A 12,961-nucleotide genomic window follows, 5' to 3' on the forward strand; every position below is an offset into this window, starting at 1 on the left:
AACTTTACTATAGGTACTATTGAAAACCTGTTCCAAATTTGTTTTTGCATTATACCTACTGTATTCTAAGTTCACCATGGATTATGCCCCCTGATATAACCATAGAATCATTAAAATAAGCACATAATGCAAAGAAAACATAATCTATTAAAAATAGAACAATCTGTAAAGAGTCGAATTTTACTCATACTTCTATAACTCCAAAAATTCTAAAAAACTAGAAAAACGTAGGGAAGTTGTATATCAATCTTGTGTAAAACATTCAAACACTTTTGACATTTCTGTGATGTTTAGGATTTTTTCTACTCGACGCAAAAGTTTGTGTTTTTCAACAGGATTAAAGCAACTAACACCCCACATGATCCCAAAGGATTTGCTTGGTCCAAACACTAAATAAAACACAAAATACACAATTATAACAATAGTATAATTGTGCAAACACTCAAGAACAGAAAGAAAAAGTGAAAATACATTTTATTCATTGGGTTAACTCCCAATAAGCGCTATCGTTTTACTCCCCTAGCTAGGCATATAGCGAAGATTTTAAGTCATGTCATCCTTAGAGATTGATCCATAGGTTGCCCTAATGATTGATTCATATGGTAATTTAATTTTAGTTCTAGGAAAGTGTTCCATGCCATTTCTTAGTGGAAAATTAAATTTAGTGCTCCCTTCTTTCATATCAATCACGGACCCTATAGTACGTAAGAACGGTCTGCAAAGAATTATTGGACAAGACATATTGCACTCAATATTAAGAACAATAAAATCAATGGGCACATAATTCCTATTTGCAAGAATAAGAACATCATTAACTCTCTGAGCGTAGCGGTTCGTTTCTTACTTTCATCTATGGAAACATATAAAGTTTTAATTTATTCATTAATATCAACCTTAGGAAAAAAATTATTCTTGAGATTTTCTACATCATGCGAAATTCTATCAATGCTTCTAGACATATCATCAATCTTATTCAACTTTTCTTCTATCCTGGTATTGAAAGATTTTTGCGCATTGATAAATTCCTTAATACTACTCTCAAGATCACAGGGTATCCTAGCATTATTATTATGAGAATTACCATCTAAATTGCCATAATTCTTCAAAGAACTTCCAGGATACGGCCTCGGATTAAAATTGTTCCTATAAGAATTATTATTAAAATTGTTTCGCGAGACAATGTTCACATCTAGGGGATCATTATTTTTCTCAATCAAAGCAGACAAAGGCACATCATTTGGATCAATAGGAGCATGTTTACTACCAAACAATTTCATAAGAGCATCAACTTTTTCACTCAAAGCACCAATTTCTTCAATAGAATTAACCTTTTTACTTGTACGAGCTCTTTCAGTATGCCAGTGTGAATAATTAGCCATAATATTATCAAGCAATTTAGTAGCATCACCCAAAGTAATTTCCATGAAAGTGTCACCCGTAGTGAAATCTAAAAGATTTCTAGAAACAAAATTGAATCTCGCATAAAAAATTGTATGATCATCCACAAATTCAAACCATGAGTTGTGAAATTTCTTATCATCAATTTCATTCTTTCCCAAGATTGGGAAACATGCTTATGATCAAGTTGTTTAAAATTGATTATCTGATTTATAAGAGAAATATTTTTTGCGGGAGGAAAATACTTGCTGATAAAAGCATCTTTGAAGTTGTTCCAAGAATCAACTATTTGGTGGCAAAGATGAAAACCAAATTTTAGCACAGTCACTCAAAGAGAACGGAACTAATTTCAACTTAACAATATCATTGTCCATATCTTTCTTCTTCTACATATCACACAATTCTACAAAAGTGTTTAGATGGGATGCGACATCCTCATTAGGAGTATCAGAAAATTGCTCTTTCATAACAAGATTCAACAAAGCGGCATTAATATCATAAGACTCCGCACTAGTGGCGGGAGGAGAAATAGGAATGCTAACAAAATCATTGTTTTTCGTATTGGAAAAATCACACAACTTAGTGTTTTCTTGAGTCATCGTGACTACGCAAGCATGAACACAAGAAAACAAGAGATCCGGCAAGTAAATGGAAACGGAAAGAAGGAAAATAAAAAGGCAAAATTTTGTGAAGTGGGGGAGAGGAAAACGAGAGGCAAATGGAAAATAATGTAATTGCAAGGAGATGGGATTTGTGTGTAGGAACCTAACTGATCTTGACTTGATCTTCTCCGACAACGGCGCTAGAAATCTTGCTTAGTCTCGCTGGTGCATTGGTTTTCCTCCAAGCTTAAAGGGTGATGTAGCACAATGAAAACAAGTATTACCCTTAGTTAAGAAACCAAGGTATCAATCTAGTAGGAAGATCCACAAGACTATGTAAGCAGCCCCTGCACACAAATAGCAAATCCTCGCAACCCAGCGCATGAAGGGGTTGTCAATCCCTCGTGGGTAAAGTAAGGATAGATTGACAGATGCAAATAAGAGTGATAGAAAATAGAATGTAGCAAGGTATTTTTGGGTTTTTTGACAATATAGTTCTGGAAACAAAAGAGCAAATAAAGTAGAAACAAAAATCGCAAAGTAGAGATTGCAAATAGATCATGTGAAGTAGACCCGGGGGCCATAGGTTTCACTAGTGGCTTCTCTCGAGAAATAGCAAACTGTGGGTAGGCAAATTTTTGTTGGACAATTAATAGAAGAGCAAATAATTATGATGATATTCAAGACAATGATCATGTATATAAGAATCACATCCAAGATAAGTAGACCGACTTCTATGTGAATCAACTTCTATTACTCCACACATCGACCGCTATCCAACATGCATCTATTGTATTGAGCTGATGGAGAAACGAGTAATGCCTTAAGAATGATGACATGATACACACAAGATCTATTCATGTAGGAATATACCCCATCGTTTTATCCTTGATAGCAACGATACATGTGTGTCATGTGTCTTTTTGTCACTAAGATTGAGCACCGCAAGATCGAACCCATCACAAAGCACCTCTTCCCATTGCAAGATAAAAAATCAAGTTGGCCAGACAAAAACCAAATATTGGAGAAGAAATATGAGGCTATAATAATCAAGCATGAATATGTTTCCATATGTTTGATCATAAACTCACAATTTATCGGATCCCAACAAACACACTGCAGAAGAAAGAGTTACATCATATGGATCTCCAAGAGACCATTGTATTGAGAAACAGAAAACGAAAGAAAGTTATCTAGCTACTGCCTACGGACCCGTATGTCTGATATGAATTACTCACGCATCATCGGAGGACCACCAATGAGGATGGTGGACCCCTCCGTGAATGTGTCCCTCTCCAGAACGGGCTCTGGATTGGATTTCGTGGTTGTGGAACTTGTGGCAGCTGAAACGATTTTTCATCGACTCCTCTAGGGTTTTCTGAATATTGTGGTATTTATAGAGCTCAGAGGCGATGGAGGAGGTGCCCGAGGGCCCCACTTGATCTTCAGCATGTTAGATAATATCCGTACCGAAGAGTGATCGGTCCATTGAATGTTGACTCTGGAATCTCATACGAAGCCAAGTGCAAAGGATACTTTGGAGTGAAAGATATACAGGAGAGTCAGGCTTCAACCCTGTGGAACTTTGGGTTATGGGTCCACCATGTGGACCGAGAGTAGGCAGAGGGTGACATATTACACAGTCTTGGCAAAAAGACATGTCAGAGGATAGCATGTCAATTATGTTGGCAACAACGTCGGTACCAAGGGCGGGGGACGAATAGAACCATTTTCCTGCTCGCTGAAACAAAGAGGACCAATAGGCAAAGTTCTCGTCCACTGATGGCTACCAGAATGTTATCCACAATAGTAACAGGGTCTTACTGATAGAGTTGTATACCAATGTATTACCTAAGCAGGGAATTAACACTGCTTAGATAAGTTATGCCACAAGAAAGGTCAAACAGACCAATGGGAAGGAAAATGTGTTCACACACACAAGTTTTAGAGTATACCATGCCCGAGGAAAATATAGAGTATGGTATACATGATAGGTCATCACATACATAACCATTTTGATAAAGAGGCAAGAAGAATCACGATGTTTACCCATACCATACGGTTTGGATAATTGATCAAGAACAATTTGGCATTGTGCTTCCAATGTTCCTATTGAATTTTGATGTACCACATCCGTGCTTCGGGGTAGTATTGACATGGTCATCGAGTAAAGGCCAGACCAATGTGTATACAAAGGGGATCCATGAGGGACAACTTATAAAATAAGTCATATAGTTTCCGCACGGAAGAATGGCGAATCTTAGATATGGAAGAATCTATAACAATAGGTCCTTCGGCCCAGTGTGTTTGGAAGACAGCACCGTACCGGTTTACCTAAAGACCAAATTTATAATTATTGGGAAATGTTCCAACCATCATATCTGCCCGAGATTAAGATCTGATTGGTCTTGGGATACCTCAGACTCAAGATGCCTGAGAAGAAAGATGAAGATGCAAGATTCTCATGATACGAGCTACACAAGCAATTCTTGAATCATGAGTTCGATTGTGAGACATGTGAACACAAAGTCAAGACATTTGTGCCCACATAGAATTCTTACATCAAAATTCAATTGAGTTCTCATTTGGAAACCATCATCGAGGATAACAAGGACCCATGTGTAAATCTGGATTAGCTCTTATGAAGGAACTTCTTTTCCCTTGATCATATCAGTCGCTGGCTTGGGGTGTTAAGAGAAATTATATGGAGTGCAGATAGCAAATCTTCAAAACATATAACACTTCACACATGCATGAATGACTTGGGAAGATCCTAGAGGAAGCAAAACAAAATTTCCACATATTCACGGTGGCAAGAATGCACATAAACTTTGGGGAAACATTTCTGTTATCAAGCACATTCTTCATTAGCTAGGCACAAGGATAATGCTTTCAAGAGCTTCATCGTGGAACATGAAGAAGCTGAGGGTGTGGCTGATGGGCTCAACAAAAACCCCTCAATATTTTGACATGGATGAATTTCCAAAATTATAATATCAAGGAGATAGCATTTGTCAAAACAAATGGTATAATGGCGTATGCTCACGGGAACAACAACAATTAAACATTGGTAAAAGGGTGCACTCGGAAATACTAAATGAGTACGACCAATGCTAAAATGATGAGTCAACACCCAACACACTAAGAATGAAACAATCAGTTGTTAACCTCAAGGCAATAGTGTCGCCAGAAGTATTGGAATCACACATCAGAGTTTACTTGTTGGTATTCCGGTTTGAAAAAACACGGGACCAAGAAATAGATGGTGATGGCGAGAAGTATCACTATATCAGGAATTACTTAAGAGGTGCAACAATGCTCACAATATTCTTGACATAACAATGGTAATACTCCAAGGTAGAAGATAACATAAGCTGAACTAGGAAGGAACTCAAAGGACAACACAAAACACGAACACGTTTGTGTTGGAGGGAAGGCAAACAAGGATGTCGATGATAATACAAATCATCGAGGGGCAAGAATGGTATTTCTCATCATGCATTAGATTGATACCCTGTAAGGGCTCAGAATGCTGATGATGATCATGACACATTTGTTGAGGAGCTTCACGAAGATGTAATCGATCAGCGAGGACATGAAGCAAAGGAATGGTGAAGCTAAAGGTTATCGGAAACACAGTTAAGACTGCTAGCTCAGAATCCAAATTGTCTTTCAAAACAACCAATATGATGTGGAAAGCTCGATGCAAGCTTAACGCACAGTTGGAATTGTGTTCCAGGGATGAAGGGTATAGATAGCATGGTCGAGCTCCAACATGACGATGATGATGTAGCTTAACAGCTTGGAATGACACGATCGAGTACAAACTCGTAAGCAAAGAAGATTACTAAGAGTTGTTGAATTGCAATGCATACTCAATTCAGTTATCAGTGTCCTTGAGTGTCCAACAACTCAAACATGAGGGAAACTGGTATTAATGAAAATATCATAGTTTATGAGGAGCTCACAAGAAGTTATGTAGCTCCGTGATATTCTCGGGATACGAGGGATAACACTCGAAGGCAGATCAACATTAAGGCTTGGACCGATGTATTGATCTAAAGAAGATAAGTACTTTAACTCGTCTGATAAAGAAATCAAGGTAGGACAACATGGTCGGAACCATGGTTACAAAGTACCAAACCACATATACCAGATTAAATCACATAATGAATGATTATTGATACGAGAAGTTTCTATGGTAAGATCAACATCATTTCCATGGGCATGAACACAAGTTCAAGGTCGACTCCCACTTCATCAATGCATCACCTGCCATTTACTCCTCGCCTTTGATGAGGTTGTAGCTTTGATAGATTATCTGGCAAAACACCAGAAAAGCAAGAATCGTGAAAACTCTTGGGATCACAAAGATGTAGGAAGGCATAGGTTCAACCCATCGGGGAATCTTAGGAACCTATACCACAAACTTCAAGAGTAATCAACACATGCTTGACAACAGAGCATGGCCCACAAAAGCATAGGATACAATTTATCAAAGGGAGAAGACACAAATTACCAATGGCATTATGTATCAGGGGAACAATATCACAAGAAAAAAGAATTAAATGTAAAGGATGTCGTCGGATAATAACCCAGCAATGGGTCCGGCAGTCCATAAAGGACCTGATGTGAGTATCGGTACTCAATCAGAGGGAGACAGGATGCAATGCATCGGGTTATAGAACATCTGAAAAATACTGATACTTAAGTACCAAAGGAATTAGGATCCCCCGGTGGGTGTATCATAATCAGATGCTCCGATCAAATACAAGTAAGTTGAATGAACTTAGATGGACAACCAACCAAAGTTGATTTGTCGAGAACCAGCTCTGTTTGAAAGGATGTCTAAGCTGGAAAATAATTTATGAGTATCAACAAATGATTGTGTGCATTCACACAAAGGTAGAATCAATAAGATCACTGGAAAATCACAAAGGATTTTAATGAATGTTGCTAGACATATGGATTTAACCATAATGCAAACAGGTGAGAAAAGTCAAGAGCAATAGGCTACTGAGGATCCCGGAAGATCGAATAGAAATTTGAAGAACTTTCGAAACCCATGACAACTGGCGACGAACAAATCCTCGATAAGATAATTCGTTGCATCTCGTAAAACAAGAGCAATTGGAAAAGAAAGTATGAATGACAGTTGTATGCAGTCATCCATAAGGGTTGACGGAGGAAGGGGAATCACAGAAGCAATGAGCACCAGCTTTCGAGAGAACATGAGAAAGTAACTTTGAAGTCTTCTGAGGAATCAAGCCACCGTCTGGACTGAGGGGCTCTTCGAAGGAATTAGTTACGAGAACCTAGAGTTAGAGTTAGCAAAATCTTTAACCCAAAAGAGAAGAGAGAGTAGAACCCAGAGTATAGAAAAGGAGTAAAAGATACTAATAACACCCAATTGAGATGTGGGCCCGTAAGCCACAACATCAGTGTTAGTAAAGTTTTTCAAACACTAGACTCAACTTCAGCCAAGGAGTTTGAAAGGGAGCTACCTACAGGCAGTCGGCTCTGATACCAACTTGTGACGCCTTCGATTTAATCGTAAGCTAATCATACACGCAAATGTGTACGATCAAACTCAAGGACTCACGGGAATATATCACAACACAACTCTAGACACAAATAAAACAATACAAGCTTCATATTACAAGCCAGGGGCCTCGAGGGCTAGAATACAGAAGCTTGATAAACACACGAGTCAGCGGAAGCAACAATATCTGAGTAGAGACATAAAAATGGGGTGCCTTAGAGAAGGCTAGCACAAAAGAAACACGATCGAACAAGGCGAGGCCTCCTGCCTGGGAGCCTCCTAACTACTCCTGGTCTTCAACGGCCTCCGTGAAGAAGTCACCATCGGGGTGGCAGACGTCGACAGGAAACTCCATCTCCTAGGCTGCATCATCTGGTCGCAGCAACGGATCAAGGGGGCAAAGGGGGAGTAAAGCAACAGTGAGTACTCATCCAAAGTACTCGCAAGACTTATATCAGAACTATGCTAATTATGCATCAGTATCAAGGAAAGGGGGGTTTATATGTGGACTGGCTACAGCAATGCGATAATAGAAAGAAGGCCTAGTCATATCGAAGACTAGCATCTTCAAGGTTCTTGCAGCAATAGACGAGAGTAGAACAGGGTAACACAATTGATAGTCATATTGTTGCAGCAATATTAATATGAGGTCACGCCCAGAGATCCTTCCTCGACTCCCTGCGAGGAAGCAATCCCATGGCAACAAATTCAGTTAAGTAACAATTGTAGTTGTATAAGATCAGGGCACAACTCCAACTCGTCCTGTAACCGTGGACACGGCTATTCGAATAGTTAATTTTCATCCCTGCAGGGTGCACCAAGTTTCCCGTCACGCTCGATAACACTTTGGCCGGACACACTTTTCTGGGTCATGCCCGGCCTCGGAATATTGACACGTCGCAGCCCCACCTAAGCTCAGCAGAGAGGCCAGCCCGCCGGTCTAACTCCTAAGCACAAAAGGTTCGTGGGCCCACTTGCCCTCCGCGCTCCTGCACGATCCCTGGGCGATCGATATCAGTCCTAGCACCCCTTAATACAAGAGCGATGCATCTCGGGACCACTCGGGCGCGCCGCTCCAGCGCTGACGTCTGAAGAGCTTCGGCTGGTATCGCGACGTCGAGTACCCATAATTCTTCCCGCTTAGCCGGTTAGTGCGAAAAGGTCTGCGACCAACCCAGATCAAATACCCAAATCCATTATCATTTTAATTATGCCATCGACACACAAACACGCAGGAATCCACCCACCTAACATCTATTCATCAACGATCCCAGTAACATGGTCAAGTAACTGTGTGGTTGTATATCAGGGGGAATCCGAGGTATCACCCTCGTTGGATTCCGAACGATGTAACTGTCAAGGTGGACTTGGAGGAATCACCCTCGAGGGTCCCACACTTGAGGGGTTGCACGACAGAGGCATCATCGGGAATGGTGAAAGAAGAATCACCCTCGATAACCACGACCGACTAGCTGTACTACAGAGATATCATCAGGAGTACTTTGCGAGGTGTCGCCCTCGATACCCGATAGTATCTTTGTAGCGTCGCACAACTAAGGGGGGTGTAAGTGTTGTGCCGGGTCTGGCTCGTCGATCAGGGATCAAGACTTGAAAACAAAGCGGGACAACTGGACTACGGGGTCAGAGGGAATGACTGCTCCACCTATACTAAACAGTTTAAGGTGCGGTACTGAAAGTAGCAGTTCATAAAATTAGGCTATGCATCAGATATAGGAGCTAACTACAACAGTAGCAAAATTCTAATGCAAGCATGAGGAAGAAAGAATAGGCGATATAGGAATGATCAAGGGGGTTTGCTTGCCTTGTTGCTCTGCGGCAAAGGGCTGATCGTCGGGAAGGCAGATGTACCCGGCAGCAGCGTCAGTCTCGGGGTCTACCGGTAAGAAGAGGGAGAAGAAACAACAAATAACAGCAACAGGTGCAACACTAAGCATGCATGGCAATATGCAGGCTAGTCATGAGCTAATGTAGTAACATCCGTCATAGACGGGTCGGGAAAATATCAGATGATATTTCTCGGGTCTTTGGCTACTACCGGTCAGACTCAAAACGATGGAAAAGTTTCATGTTTGTTATGCTAGGGACGCGTGACAAACGAATGGACCGCGTATCCGGGTTCGTCCCGTTCTGCTGATCAACTTTCATGTTGAAAATATTTTGATCTAACTTACGGTTTATTTAATATTAATTTTCAAAGTTTTATTAATATTTAGGAATTAAAAACATATTTAATTAATTATTAAATGCTATTATGACATCAGCATGATGTCATGCTAACATCAGCAGTTGACTGGTCAACTGACCAGTGGGTTCTATGTGTCATTGACACAATTTATTAATTAAGGTTAAATGTTAATTAATTAGATTAATTTAGTGGGGGACCCACATGTCATATTCTAATAGGATTATTATTTATCTATATTAACAGATTACTAATTTATCTATTTAATTAATTAACTAATTAAATAAATAATATATCTAATTATTTATTTATTTATATTATTAATAAAAACATATATATATATATAGATTTACATTTTTTTACGTTTTTAGGGGGGACCCCACCTGTCATTTGATGGGAGTGGTGGGGCCCTACTGTCATTGGGACAGCGAGCCCACACATACACATACATTATGTACATATAGTTTATGTTTCTCTCCTCTACATACATGCATACATACAAAATACATACATACAAACATACATGCACATTTCCGTTTTATTTTTCCTATTCTAACTCTCTGCCATCTCTATCCTCAACTCATTGACATACATCTCTCTCAATAGAGAGAGAGGAGGCAACCTCCACCTCCTCATACAAGAGATCAATGGCGCCGGGACGTCGGAACGGAACCGAAACGGGGGAAAGGAGGAGAGGGTGGCCTGGGCCCGGAGCTCGCCGGCGTTGCCGGGGATCGGGGCGGCGAGGCTCCGTGGAGCCGGTGGGGAAGAGGTGAGGAGGCCGATCAGGTCGACGGGGGGAGCGCCGGTGAGGTGGAGACCCGTGATACGTCTCTGTCGTATCTACTTTTCCGAACTCTTTTGCCCTAGTTTCGGACTCTAATTTGCATGATTTGAATGGAACTAACCCGGACTAACGTTGTTTTCAGCAGAATTGCCATGGTGTTGTTTTTGCGCAGAAATAAAAGTTCTCGGAATGACCTGAAAATTTACGGAGAATTTTTCTGGAATTTGAAAAATGCTGGCGCAAGAATCAACGGAGGAAGTGGAGCTGTGAGCCCACAAGCCCACCAGGTGCCCCCCCCCCCATAGCCGCGCCTCGCAGGCTTATGGGGCCCACAACGCTCCACCGCCTCCAATCTCAGCTCTATTTAGTCCGTCTCGCCCGGAAAAAAAACAGGGAGAAGAGTTCATCGCGTTTTATGATACGGAGGCGCCGCCACCTCTTGTTCTTCATCTGGAGGGCCGATCTGGAGTCCGTTCTGGGCTCCGGAGAGGGGATATCGTCGCCATCGTCATCACCAACCTTCCTTCATCGCCAATTCCATGATGCTCTTCACCGTTTGTGAGTAAACTCATCGTACGCTTGCTGGACGATGATGGGTTGGATGAGATCTATCATGTAATCGAGTTAGTTTTGACGGGGATTGATCCCTAGTATCCACTATGTTTTGAGATTGATGTTGCTACTACCTTGCCATGCTTAATGCTTGTCACTAGTGCCCGAGTGCCATGATTTCAGATATGAACCTATTATGTTGTCGCCAATATATGTGTGTTTTGATCCTATCTTGCAAGTTGTAGTCACCTACTATGTGTTATGACCCGGCAACCCCGGAGTGACAATAGCCGGAACCACTCCCGGAGATGACCATAATATGAGGAGTCCATGTATTCACCAAGTGTTAATGCGTTGGTCCTGTTCTTTATTAAAAGGAGAACCTTAATATCCCGTAGTTTCCATTAGGACCCCGCTGCCACGGGAGGGATGGACAACAGATGGCATGCAAGTTCTTTTCCCTAAGCACGTATGACTACATACGGAATACATGCCTATATTAGATTGGCGAACTGGAGCTAGTTACATACCTCTTCGTGTTATAACTGTTACATGATGAATAGCATCCGGCATAATCATCCATCACCGATCCAATGCCTACGAGTTTTTCCTACTGGTCCTTGCTACGTTACTTTGCCGCTACTGTTATCACTGCTACTACTGTTACTCTGTTGCTATTGTTGTCACTTTGCTGCTACTGGTTACTGTTGCTACTGCTGCTATCATACTACCTTGCTACTGATACTTTGCTGCAGACACTAAATCTTTGAGGTGTGTTTGAATTGACAACTCAACTGCTAATACTTGAGAACATTGTTTGGCTTCCCCTTGAGTCGAATCAATAAATTTGGGTTCAATACTCTACCCTCGAAAACTATTGCGATCCCCTATACTTGTAGGTTATCAAGACCTTTTTCTGGCGCCGTTGCCGGGGAGGCACAACTATATTCTATGAGTCACTTGGGATTTACGTCTGCTGGTCACTATGAGGAATCCGATAGATCCAAGAACTAAAGTCTTGCCCTCAACTACGAGGACAGGTAAGGAACTGTCATCTAGCTCTGCACTTGATTCACCTTCAGTTATGAGTAAGTTTGCGACACCACCTCCTGCTAGAAATCTTGATATGTCGCGTGTGCTTGATGATGCTACTTCTGCTACCCATGATGCTTATGATGATGCTATGCTTGATACTGCTTTGCCTGATGATGCTATGCTTGATACTGCTTTGCCACTAGGTGCAATCCTTGATGCACAAATTGCTAGAGTTGCTGCTAGATGTGATGATACTTCTGAAACTGCTGATACTATTGAAGTAGAACCTACTATTTTGCCTGCTGGAACTAGCTCTCCTAGACATGAATTGCCTGATATGCCTGAGCGTTATGTTATGGAGGGAGAGATAGCTGAGGACTTTCTTGCTTGTAAGGATAGCTATGATGTTGAGAAATTACTGCTCAAGTGGAAAGAGAAATCTCTGAACGCTAGGATGAAATACGACCCGAAGTTTGCTACTTCGCCTATCTTTCTGACCGATAAGGATTATGAATTCTCTGTCGACCCTGAGCTAATCACTCTGGTCAAATCTATTCCTCTTCATGGTTATGAGTCTGAAACGGTTGTAGCCCATCTTACCAAACTGCACAATATAGCCACCCTATTCACTAGTGAGGAAAAGATCCGCCACTACTATATCCTCAAGTTGTTTCCTTTCTCGCTAAAGGATGATGCTAAGACTTGGTTCACTTCTCTTGATCCTGGTTGTGTGCGTGGCCCCCAGGATATGGTCTACTACTTCTCTGAAAAATATTTCCCTGCCCATAAGAAGCAAGCTGCCTTGCAGGAAATATACAACTTTGCTGAAGCTGAAGAAGAGA

The sequence above is a fragment of the Hordeum vulgare genome, chromosome 5H (assembly GCF_904849725.1).
Source record: "Hordeum vulgare subsp. vulgare chromosome 5H, MorexV3_pseudomolecules_assembly, whole genome shotgun sequence".
NCBI lineage: Eukaryota > Viridiplantae > Streptophyta > Magnoliopsida > Poales > Poaceae > Hordeum > Hordeum vulgare.